The 12,809-nt window shown below is 34.9% G+C and overlaps 1 long non-coding RNA gene across 4 annotated transcripts in view; it reads right to left on the bottom strand.

The window, feature by feature from the left end:
* The window catches only part of LOC106008179 (uncharacterized), a 36,055-nt gene that overhangs the window by 15,201 nt on the left and 8,045 nt on the right, over positions 1-12,809 (bottom strand). The window contains exon 3 of one of the 4 annotated variants that reach the window (XR_015446544.1): positions 108-684. The exons of the other annotated variants lie outside the window; for them this stretch is intronic. This is a non-coding gene — a long non-coding RNA (uncharacterized LOC106008179). The remainder of the gene's footprint in view (positions 1-107; positions 685-12,809) is intronic. 4 annotated transcript variants of the gene reach the window in all.

Here is a 12,809-nt window from a genome sequence, read left to right as displayed (position 1 = left end):
TTTTACTTAGTAGATATGTTTACATTGTGCTGTATTGTACAAACTGGGCAATACCATTAAGTCAAATAAATTTACCAATTAAAAAATTTATTGCTAAAAAGTGCTACCTATTGTCATAGTCTTCAGCAAGTTGAAATATTTTGTTTGTGGAGGTCTTGCCCCAATGTTGACAGCTAATGAAAGATCAGGGTGATGGTTGCTGAAAGTTGGTGTGGCTGCAGAAAATTTTGAAATAAGACAAAAATGAAGTCGGTCATGCTTATTGACTCTTTTCTTCATCAAAGCTTTCCTGTAGCATGTGACACTGCTTGATAGCATTATAGCCACAGAAACTTTACCAAAATTGGAATCACTCCCTCAAGCCCCACTATTGCTTTGTCAGCTAAGTTTTTGTGTTATTGTACATCCTTTCTTTTAATTTTATGAATGTAGCTATCATCTTCACAAGGAGTAGACTGAAGAAACCATCTTTTGTTTACTGTAAAGAGTAACTTCTCATTTTTAAAAAGTTTTATCTTGGAATTACATAAACTCAGTCACATCTTCAGACTGCTAGTAATAGTTTTTGTCTTCTTCCGATCATATCTGGAGCTACTTCCAATACTGAAGTTCGGATTTCTCAAAGTTTCCCATCAAATTTGGCATCCTCTTTCAAGCTTCTTTTATTGTGGATATTTTGGCCTCCTGATAGGAATTAAAAATGTTTGTGATGACATCTAGAATGCTTTCTAGAAGATTTTCAAATTACTATGTCCAGGACCTTCAGAGGAATTACTATCCATGTCAGCCACACCCTTACAGACTATATTGCATGAATTGTACTACTTGAAAAACAAAATTATTCCTTATTCCATGGTCTCTAGAAGAGATTATGTGCTACCAGGCATAAAAATTATTTATCTAGTTGTGCTTTTCATCAGAGTCCTTAAGCAACCAGCTAAGAGTTCGTGAGCAAGGATAATTGGAAAGGAAAAGATATTGAATTATATATGTAGAAATAATCAAAATTTATTTTAAATTTTATCTCTACAAAGAGGCTTTCTTAAAAAATTAAATGCATTATCCTGATTAACATGCAAAGACTATTTATTCATCTTATTCTATCCCCCCCCTTTATTTTCTTCAAATGTGCCGTACATACTGTATTCAAAGGACCTTTGTTAGTTTGATCTACTCCATAAGTCCAGAAGGGTTATAGCAATCAATCAATAGTTTTAATTTAAAAAAATACATGCTATTTATAAGTAATACAAGATGTCTCTCAAATTTATTATGAGATATCAAAAAAATTTAAAAGGATGAAATAAAATAAATGCAAACCAGGAATTGGAATTCATTTAATTGTAATGATGGAAAACATTTCATGTTTTGATTTCTCCATTACTGTAGTATTTCAAGAAAGATATCTGAAATTTTTATTTTTGGACTTATTGTTTTATTTAATTTTTCATTTACTTAGTATGCAATATTTACTTATACATATTTACCATTCATCTTAAACCCATTACTCAGGTAACATATACTATTAGGTAACTGTTTTATATGAGTCTTCCTTATCTCAGTAGGTATATTATCCATAAGAATACTGGAAATTTTTATACCCTTATGTAATTATATAGATGAAAAATTGATACATAGAGACTAAGTATACACAGATGTCATCACTTTAAACATTTTTTATGAATTCCCAAGGAACATCAACTTGAACAATGATTTTAAATCACATATCTAAAACAAGGACTTAAATTTTTATGATTACTTGGTAAATTAACAACCATAAATAATTAGTAAACTTTAGTGTAAGTGGGCTGAATTCATAGAAATTGCTCTAATGTCTAATGTCAATATAATGAGAAGACAAACTTTTTCCCTGTTTATAAAAATTAATTTAGTATTTTTCTCATATTTATCTTTATTCTGGGAAAAATGTTTAGGAGAATTTACTAAACAACATTTGTTATTAGAAGCTTCAATTAATATGTTATTGAAGCAAAAGTAAGAAAGAAGAAAAAATGTCATCTCATTTTCTAGTTTTGACTCTCCTAGGTCATTATTTTTTGATGTCTTTAGGATCATTTAATTACAGATTTTATTTTTTGGCCTAATATAAAAACTCTCCATTAACTCAAATATTTTTAAACAAATATTCCAAATGCAAATATGAAGTTAAATCTTATATGCAGCATTAAGCTAATAGTTAATAACCTCTATGTAATTACATGTTCTTAAACACTTTCCTTACAAAGTAGTTTTTCATTCCTATTCCCATTTTATACATGAGAAACAAATGTTGATGAAAAAATGAAAAGTTTATACAGCTCTTTTAACTCAAACCAGATGTCATTTTTTTCTTTAGCTACAAGTCTTTTCTCTTTACATTATGAAATAGTGCTTCCCATGAGCATTAATATATGTGGATGCATGCATTTTTCACACTAATGACCACTACATTTAAGACATCTTTATGCTCTCAAATATTGCAAAGAAATTTGAAATGAATAAGAAATTTATAAAGACAGTCTTTAACTTCTATTTTTTTCTTGAATTGTTAGCACTCCTACATTGGGCACAAGCATTATAATATTTGCTCAGGGAAAAATCCTGTTTTGTTTATAAAATATATAATTTTAATATCAATGAGAAATTGACAACATTTTTTATATTTACAGTATGATATTAATTTAGAAGTGAAAGAATATTCTCAAATTAAGCTATCATATAAAGCATGTGATGTATAATTTTACAATTTTTTGTATAATTTACAAAGGTATTAACATGGATACAATGATATACATTATTCTGTATAATAGGGATCACAACTTCATAGAAACAAAATTAGTTATGGAAGTTATATTATAAAATAATTTCCCATAGGATATCTACATTGAGATTGGTTTTGTGGAATCTTAAGGATTTCACTTTAGATATAAAGTAATGTTGGATAAGACAGTGTAACTACACAGACTATGGTACAAACAAGGACATCTGTTTGTATTACCATAAATAGTTATGAATTGAGCATCTCAAAAGGCTTTCTCAGCAGAGCAGTGACTCCTAACTTATTTCACTAGCAGGTAGAAGCCTTAGTTTTCACAGGTTGGTAACTTTCATTGCAATGTCTGAATAGTTTCAAATTCAATAACTCTAAACAGCATACTTTAAGGGACAACACAAGACTGAGTTGCTAATGGCTTCTTGCTGGGTAGTGAGCTTCTTCAGCTATAATTTTCTTCATTACTTTCCAAAAATTTAATTTCTAAACTCAGATTTACTTCTTCAGAGCACAATTTCTGGGCATGGTGGCACACACCTATAATTCCAAATACTTGGGAGGCTGAGGTAGGGAGATCATCAGTTTAAGCACAACCTAGGAAATTTAGTAACCTAGTTAGAGCCTGTATGGAAAAAAAGAATAAAATAAAAAAGTTCTGAAGATATAATTCAGTGAGCCCTGGTTTTATATCCTGATAGCAACAACAAACAAACAAATAAGAAATGAATGAATATGCTATCCAGTATAATATCAACAAAGAAAATATAGAGATTGGTGTGCCACAGCTCCCAGGCATGAGGATTCTGGATAGGTGTGCTGCTGCTACCAGCACAGAGGAGGCTTCTGGGTCAGCATGCCATGACTCCCAGCCCAGAGGAGACTTCCAGATTGGTGCATCATGGCTCCCAGGCAGGAGGATACTTCTGGGTAGGTGTGCCATGGCTCCCAGCCCAGAGGAGACTTCTAGATTGGTGTGACACAGCTCCCAGGTAGGAGGAGGCTTCCAAGTAGGTGTACCATGGCTCCCAACATAGAGAAGGTGAGACATGAGGGCACCAGGAATGCACACACCACACCATCTCCTCAACCCTCCACCCAGCCCCAGCATCAAAATGAGAAGACAGGTAAACAAGCCACAGAACAAGACTTCTAGATCACCTACATCAACAACAAAGGGAAACAAGATGGAACACTCTGATACTCAACAACCACTCCCTAAACTAGCAATGAAAGAGGATCTGGAAAAAATGAAATCAGAAATGATTTCTCACATAACAGCAAAGACTGTGCACATAGTGCAAGACATGATTAATAAATCTAGAGAGGATACAGATAAAAAAAATAGAGGAGCTGAGAAACATGATGGAATGCCAACATAGGAAACAAATTGAATCCGTAAAACAAATGCAAATAGATTTCCAGGAGATTAAAAACTCCATTGAAAGTCTTTGCAGAACAATGAGACAATGTGAAGACAGAATTTCAGATATAGAAGATAAGGTTGCAATTACTGACCAGGAAAATAAAAAATTCTTTAAAATTTTAAGGGACTACAAGAAATCAATCCAGCATGTGCTAGATGATGCAAAGAAAAATAACATAAGAATGACTGGAGTCAATGAAGAAACAGGAGAGAGTGCAGATGACATAAAAAAAAAACTGTTTACAGAAGTGATGGCAGAAAATATCCCAAGTAGGGGAAAAGAATGTGACATACAGAAAACTGAGGCATATAGGACTTCAATTAGCCTTGATCAAAAAAAATCTACACATAGGCATATAATTGTTAAGATTCCAGAAACCAAACAGAAAACCAAAATTCTACAAGTAGAGAAAAGAAATGAATCACATACAAAGGAAACCTCATCAGAATCACAGCAGACTTGTCAGTGCAAACACTCAAGGCAAGAAGAGCTTGGAGTGACATATTCCAAGCCCTAAAAGAAAACAGCCTCCAACCCACATTGATGTACCCTGCAAAACTATCTTTCAAAATTGATGGAGAAATAAGATCCTTTCATGACAAAGAGCACCTTAGGAACTTCATGAATACCAAACCAGCACTCCAAAAAATTTTAGACAATATTCTAGGAACAGACATTGAGGATCACATACCCAGGAAGCCCAGAAGAATGAATCCACCAGGCATGACAAGAAATTAAAAGCAAAGGGGGAGGATCAAACAAAAAGAAAAAGTCATGACAATGATAACTCAATATACATCAGCTAAAACCATCAATGTTAGTGGTCTCAATTCACCAATCAAAAGAAATAGACTGGCAGAGAGGGTCAAGAAGCAATATCGAACAATATGCTGCATACAAGAAACACACTTAATTCAAAATGAATCTCATGCACTGAAGGTTAACGGGTGGAAAACAATACTCCATGCAATAGGAACCCGAAAAAAAGCAGGAGTAGCTATCCTCTTTGCAGATCAAATGGATTTCAAACCCACACTGATTCAGAGAGACAAAGAAGGACACTATAACCTTGTAAAGGGAATAATCCAAGAGGAAGAGACGACAATCATAAATATCTATGCACCAAACACTAGGGCATCCAACTATATAAAACAAATACTAATGGACATGAAAAACCATATAAGCACTAATACAATTAATGACAATACAACATATCAGAATCTATGGGACACAATGAAAGCAGTCTTATGAGAGAAATTCATAGCAGTGAACAATCATATTAGGAAAACAGAGTGAGCCCAATTAAACAACCTCATGCTGAACCTCAAGCTTCTAGAAAAAGAAGAGCAGGACAACCCCAAATCTCATACAAGGAAGGAAATTATAAAGATCAGGGCAGAAACCAATGCAGTGCAGACTAAGAAAACAATACAAAAAATCAATGAACCCAAGAGTTGTTTCTTCGAAAGCATAAACAAAATTGACAAACCTTTAGCCAACCTTATCAGAAAAAAGAAAGAAAAGGCCCAAATCCATGCAATTAGGAATGAAAAGGGTGAAATTAAAACAGACCCAGCAGAAATACAGATAATAATCAATACCTACTTCCAGAACCTATACACCAATAAGATGGAAAACAGAGAAGAAATGGACAGATTCCTAGATATGTATGAATTACCAAAGTTGAATGAAGAAGACCTAAAAATTCTAAACAAACCAATATCAATCAAGGAAATTAAAAATGTAAATAAAAATTTATCAACCAAGAAAAGCCTGGTCCTGATGGCTTCACCGCTGAATTCTACAAGACATTTAGAGAAGAACTAGTGCCACTACTGTTTAAACTCTTCAACAAAATTGAAAGGGAAGCAATACTACCAAAATTATTCCTGGAAGCAAGCATCACCTTGATCCCCAAAGCAGAGAAAGACCCAACAGAAAATGAGAACTATAGGTCAATCTCACTAATGAACATAGATACAAAAATTCTTAATAAGGTACTGGCAAATGTAATGAAGATCATCAAGATCATACACGGGCAGAGAAGCTCAGCTGGTCCCAGCACCCAGAAGGAAGCTCCCCACCTCCATCCCAGGCTCCTAGGACCAAGAAGGTCTGCAGACACCCTACGGAGAACATGCCGAATCCGCCCACTGCAGATAGGCAGCCACCTGGTTCCACACTACAAAGATGTAGAGGACACCACACCACCAGACCACGGTACTGAGTCCTGCTGCTCCCAGCCAAGAGGTAGGGGCTTCTGAGCCACCATCCCTCCCACCACTCCTGGCCCAGAGGGAAGGGCTTCTGAGCTGCCATCCACTATTCCTGGACCAGCGGAAGGGGCTTCTTGGCCACCATCACTCCCACTGCTCCCAGCCCACAGGAAAGGGCTTTTGGGTCACCATCCCTACCACTGCTCCTGGCCCCTGTCCCACCTCTCCCAGCTCAGAGGAGGTAATCCATCCAGGCTTCAACAGCCACCACCCCCCAAGTTGAAATGAGAAAACATGTAAATAAGTCTCAAAACCAGACTTCCAGATCACCTACAGCAACCCCAAAGGGAAATGACATGGAACACTCTGATACTCAACAACCTGGACCCAATGAACTGGCAACAAAAGGGGATCTGGAAAAAATGAAATCAGAAATAATTTCTCAGATAACAGGAGAAATTGTGCCTCTAGAGCAAGACAAGATTAATAAATCTAGAGAGGAGCTCAGGAACATGATGGAATCCCAACATAAGAAACAAATGGAATCCATAAAACAGATGCAAATAGATTTCCAGGACATGAAAAACTCCATTGAAAGTCTACATAGCAGAATGAGTCAATGTGAGGACAGAATTTCAGATATAGAAGATAAGATTGCAATTAGTGATCAGGAAAAGAAAAATTGCTTCAAAATTATAAGGGAACATGAGAAATCAATCCAGCAGCTGCTAGATGATGCAAAGAAGAATAACATAAGACTGATTGGAGTCAATGATGAAACAGGAGAGAGTGGAGATGACAGAAAAAAATCTCTTCACAGAAATAATGGCAGAAAACTTCCCAAGCATGGGAAAAGAGCTTGACATACAGATAAGTGAGGCATATAGGACTCCAAATAGCCTTGATCAAAAAATATCTACACATAGGCATATAATAGTTAAGATTCCAGAAACTCAACAGAAGAACAAAGATCTACAATCAGTTAGAGAAAAGAAACAAATCACATACAAAGGAAAGCCCATCAGAATCACAGCAGACTTCTCAACACAAACCATCAAGGCAAGAAGAGCTTGCAGTGACACATTCCAAGCCCTAAAAGAAAACAGCCTCCAACCCACATTGATGTACCCTGCAAAACTATCTTTCAAAATTGATGGAGAAATAAGATACTTTCATGACAAGAGCACCTTAGGAGCTTCATGAATACCAAACCAGCACTCCAAAAAATTTTAGACAATATCCTAGGAACAGACAATGAGGATCACATGCGCAGGAAGCCCAGAAGAATGAATCCACCAGGCATGACAAGAAATCAAAAGCAAAGGGGGAGGATCAAATAAAAAGAAAAAGTCATGACAATGATAAGTTAATGCATATCAGTTATAACCATCAATGTTAATGGTCTCAATTCACCAATCAAAAGAAATAGACTGGCAGAATGGGTCAAGAAGCAAAATCCAACAATATGCTGCATACAAGAAACACACTTAATTCAAAAGGAAACTCATAGACTGAAAGTTAAAGGGTGGAAAACAATACTCCATGCAATGGAAAAAGAGCATGAGTAGCTATCTTCTTCGCAAATCAAGTAGGTTTCAAACCAACACTGATTAAGAGAGATGGAGAAGGACACTACGTTCTTGTAAAGGGAACAATTCAAGAGGAAGAGATGACAATCATAAATATCTATGCACCAAATACTAGGGCACCCAACTATATAAAACAAATACTAACAGACATGAAAAGTCATATATGCACAAATACAATTGTAGTGGGGGACCTCAACTCCCCTCTGTCACAAATAGATAGATCAACTAGACAAAAAATAAGTAAAGAAATACTAGAACTCAATCGAACTCTTGAACAAATGAACTTAACAGATGTTTACAGAGTGTTCCACCCCTCAAAGTCAGAATACACATTCTTCTCAGCTGCACATGGGTCGTTCTCCAAAGTAGCCCACATACTCAGACATAGAACATGTTTAAGTAAGTGCAAAGGAATTGAAGTTATCCCCTGTATATTATCAGACCATACTGCGATGAAATTGGAGATCCATAGCAAAAGAAACTCAAAAAATTTCATAAACGTGGAAATTGAACAACACACTTCTGAATAACCAGTGGGTCACAGAGGAAATTAAAGAAGAAATTAGACAGTTCCTTCAATTAAATGACAATGACAATACAACATATCAGAATCTATGGGACACAATGAAAGCAATCTTATGAGGGAAATTCATAGCAGTGAATACACATATTAGGAAAACAGAATGAGCCCAATTAAACAGCCTGATGCTGAACCTCAAGCTTCTAGAAAAAGAAGAACAGGACAACCCCAGAGCTTATACAAGGGAGGAAATTATAAATATCAGAGGAGAAATCAATGCAACGAAGACTAAGAGAATGATACATAAAATCAATGGAGCCAAGAGTTGGTTCTTTGAAAGAATCAACAAAATTGACAAACCCTTAGCCAACCTTGTCAGAAAAAGGAAAGAAAAGGCCCAAATCCATGCAATTAGGAATGAAAAGGGTGAAATTTCAACAGACCCAGCAGAAGTCCAGAGAATCATCAATACCTACTTCCAGAACCTATATGCCAATAAGATGGAACCCTGCTCCACTGTTGGTGGGAGTGTAGACTGGTGCAACCACTGTAGAAATCAGTATGAAGATATCTCAAAAACTAGGACTGGAAGTCCCATTTGACCCAGCTATTCCCCTGCTGGGTATCTTCCCCAAAGAATTGAAAGAATGATACCACAGTGATATATGTGTGCCCATGTTCATAGCAGCACAGTTTGTAATAGTTAGAACTTGGAAACAGCTCAAATTTCCCTCAATTGGAGACTGGATAGAGAAAATGTGTGTTTTTAGTAAAATGGAGTACTCTTCAGCCATCAAAAATGAGAAATTAGATACATTCATTGCTAAATGGATGCACATTGAAGTGATACTCTTAAGTGAAATAAACAGGACACACGTGTAAATACTGAATAGTTTCTCTAGCATGAGAAACTGAAAGTGTAAATAAGGACTAAAAGGTTAATAGATAATGTGAAATAGAAAGAAAAGGGGCAAAGGGGAGGGGGAAGTGGGAGGGATAGGAGAAAGAAAAGAAGGAATGGAATTAATATGAGAAAATGAAAAAATGGAAACAAAGTCTTTGTAAATAGGGAGGGATGGAGGGGTTGGAGGGAGGGCAGGAGAAGGTGGAAAAAATAAGTACCAAGCGAGATTATGTAAAGTTGCATATCTCTAATGATGACTGTCATTATATTGTACACCTAAAATGTACCAATAAAAGGATGTACAAAAAAACAAGAAAATATAGTCATAATTTCTTGGAGTTCATGAGACTGTCAGATCTTGCTGCAGTGCTGAAACTGAAATATTTCTTGAAGATAATTTTCTTCAAAGAAAAGGAGAAATTTCATTTGTTAAAATTTTCTATGGATAAGGAACTTGTGAAATACCTATTTTACTGACTGAATATGATAACAGAATGAGGGACAAGTAATATTAACATGTAAATGTAAGTTTTGAAAAGATTAATTCTTTTTTTTTTTTGGTACCGGGGATCGAACTCAGGACCTTGCACTTGCGTGGCAGGCACTGGAACCCCTGAGCTAAATCCCCAGCCCCAGATTAATTCTTATTTTACAGAAAGCAAAGGTTTTTACCTTTGTGTGAAAATTTCTATTTTTTCTAATAAATAGAAAATAAAATATTTTCAACTCCATATGTGACATATATATAAAAAGCTACTTGTTTGTATAAAGAATTCTATTCTAAATATTTAAAAGTATTTCAAAAAGTATGTAATAATTTTGTGTTAAATATTTTAAATTTAGAAAAGTTGTTTGCTAGTTATTTGATTATTATTATAAATATTAATGTAAACATGCAGGAGGACAGTATCTTGAGATATTTTTTGTTACCAGTAGTTCAACATAACAATCCATATGTAAAATTTTATGTGAAATAGTTACATTAATTAGATACAAAGAAGTCACAGACATCCATTGAGACAAATGGAACGTGTGATATAACAAATACTGGCCACGAGAAATAGCAATGAATCTTAAAAGAGAAATTAGCACATACCCTTTGAGTAAAATTTAAGTAAATTCAATGCCAACATGAATAGTTCACAAAGAAATAAAAATATTTCTAATTTTAAATTACTTTTAGTTATCAAATGGGTAAAGATGACATTATGTGAAATTTGAAAATATTTTAATTGAATGAAATTTAAATGGAAAGAATCTTCCAAATTCAATGGGCCATAGCTATAGCAGAGCACAATCATATCTTTAAATTCTTGACTTATATATGAAAAGACAAATTATATACTTTTTATCTAAATGGGAAAACTTAGATTGACCAATAAATGTCATGAGAAGACTTTCTGAGATGATGAAAATATTTTCTTTATTATTGGAGTAGTGTTTACACATAGAAAAACAATTGCAAATCTCATCCAACTGTGTAATATAGGAGTGCATTTTCAAATATACATTTGATAATAAAAACAATTTAAAAATGAGCATGTAAACCAAAGACATTAATACTGCAATATAAACTATGATCTCCGGAAAAGAAGTTATCTCTAAAAATGTTAATCTACATCTTATGTTTGTAAATCTCAGAACTTGTTCTCTAATGATACTCTTGCCATCATAACCAATGATCTGTCACCAATACAGTGCACAGGAGGTCCACAGCTTGTTGGACCTTTCATCAGAATGAGATTCAGAAGACTCATTTGTCTTAATATTTTCCTCCACTGGGTGTTTTCACTCTACTGGTGTTATGTAAATACTAGATTTTTCTCCATAAAATATTGAAAATGTGTTCCAGAAAGAGGAAAATTTATACAGAGTTTTATATGACTTTTAAATACTTTTTTAAAACTAAGGAAAATTACTACCAGACAGTTCTTTTGTTTAATGTGTGTTAGTCCTGATGACAATAATTGATAGACTTATCTCTAAGATCAAACAAATATCAAAATAGGTTAAGATAAAGGGTGAAAACTCACTAATACTGCACAATTTGTTTCAGTTTCAGTATGACCTCTGTGGAGAGCTTCTAAAGAGAAATCCTTACATAATAAATTTCGCATATTTGTGCTTTAATAGAATCTCAGAAACGTATTGCTCCTTGTCAGGTAAAAGGCTGAAGACCAAGACCAGACCAGGCCAGCACAAGCCTTTATTAGGGGAATAGATCTGCCGGGCTGTCTCTGAACAAAGGAAAGACAAAAGCAATATGGCTGGGGCAGGGAGAGTCTTTTATAGAGACTGGGGTGGGGTTTTTAGGGGCTGAGGTGGGGTTGAATGAGGTAGTGACTAGGGAATGGAGGAGCTGGTGACATCACTAGTGGTAGGAGATGAGCAAGTATTAGGTTACTCTCTAGGTGGGAACAGGGGCATGCTGGGAAGAAGGGTTTGTTCTTTGGTGGGAGCAACCATCTTGGCATGATGTCACACAGGGGAGGGGACAAGGCACGATAGGAGGAGGGCAGCCACTATACGTAATAGTTGCTGAGGTAGTGGGAGACCTATCACTCCTCATCTCAGTATGTTCTCAATGGGACATACACTCACTTTGCAAAAGTAGTAGTCAATTTTTAAAAATCTGGACTACATCTAGAATATAATGGACAGTTAGTTTCACAAATGCCTATAAGACTTTCTCAATCTCTGAACCAAGTACCTTTAAATTATCCCAGCAAATGTAATAAGAAATTAACTCTCTTCTCCCCTCCCTCTTTCCTTTTCTTCGTCCTCTCCTTTCCCTCAACCCCACCCCTCTGATTTGTTTTTGGCAGTTGTCCAGGCTGGATATTATTATGGCACACTATTACTCATATTAATATTATAAGTCAAGATGGTAGGTTATTAAACCAATTACCAATATTTGTGTTTCTGCTTAAAACTCTGAGATCACAGCAGATTATTGTTTCAAATATTGACTTTTTTCAGGACACATTAGATAGTATGTGTAAATGTCCACATATAAATATATAAATATGTGGACATTTGCTTTTGCTATAGAATTCTATGATAAATCTCATTAATGTGTTCATTTGCCTGCATAAGGAAGAATAATTAAAAAAGAAACTGCTAGAACATATGGAAGTCCATATTGCTGTCATTTACAGTTCCATTATCTGAAATAGGAGTTTTGTTTGTACTTATCTATGCTGTTTTCTAACAGCACATTTACAGGCAGAAACTTCATACAAATTACACAACTTTCTGTCTAAGAATGGTATTAAAAATGAAATAAATATATTTTATCTTGATAAAGTTTGTTGATTTTTTGTAGAATAAATACATAAATAAGCTAGATTGAATAAATTAGGTGATTGATGATATTCTTTATT

The sequence above is a fragment of the Heterocephalus glaber genome, unplaced genomic scaffold, assembly GCF_053883595.1.
Source record: "Heterocephalus glaber isolate CG9 unplaced genomic scaffold, H.glaber_assembly_v1.0 deba00001690, whole genome shotgun sequence".
NCBI lineage: Eukaryota > Metazoa > Chordata > Mammalia > Rodentia > Bathyergidae > Heterocephalus > Heterocephalus glaber.
This window is presented reverse-complemented; position numbering and strand designations above follow the sequence as displayed.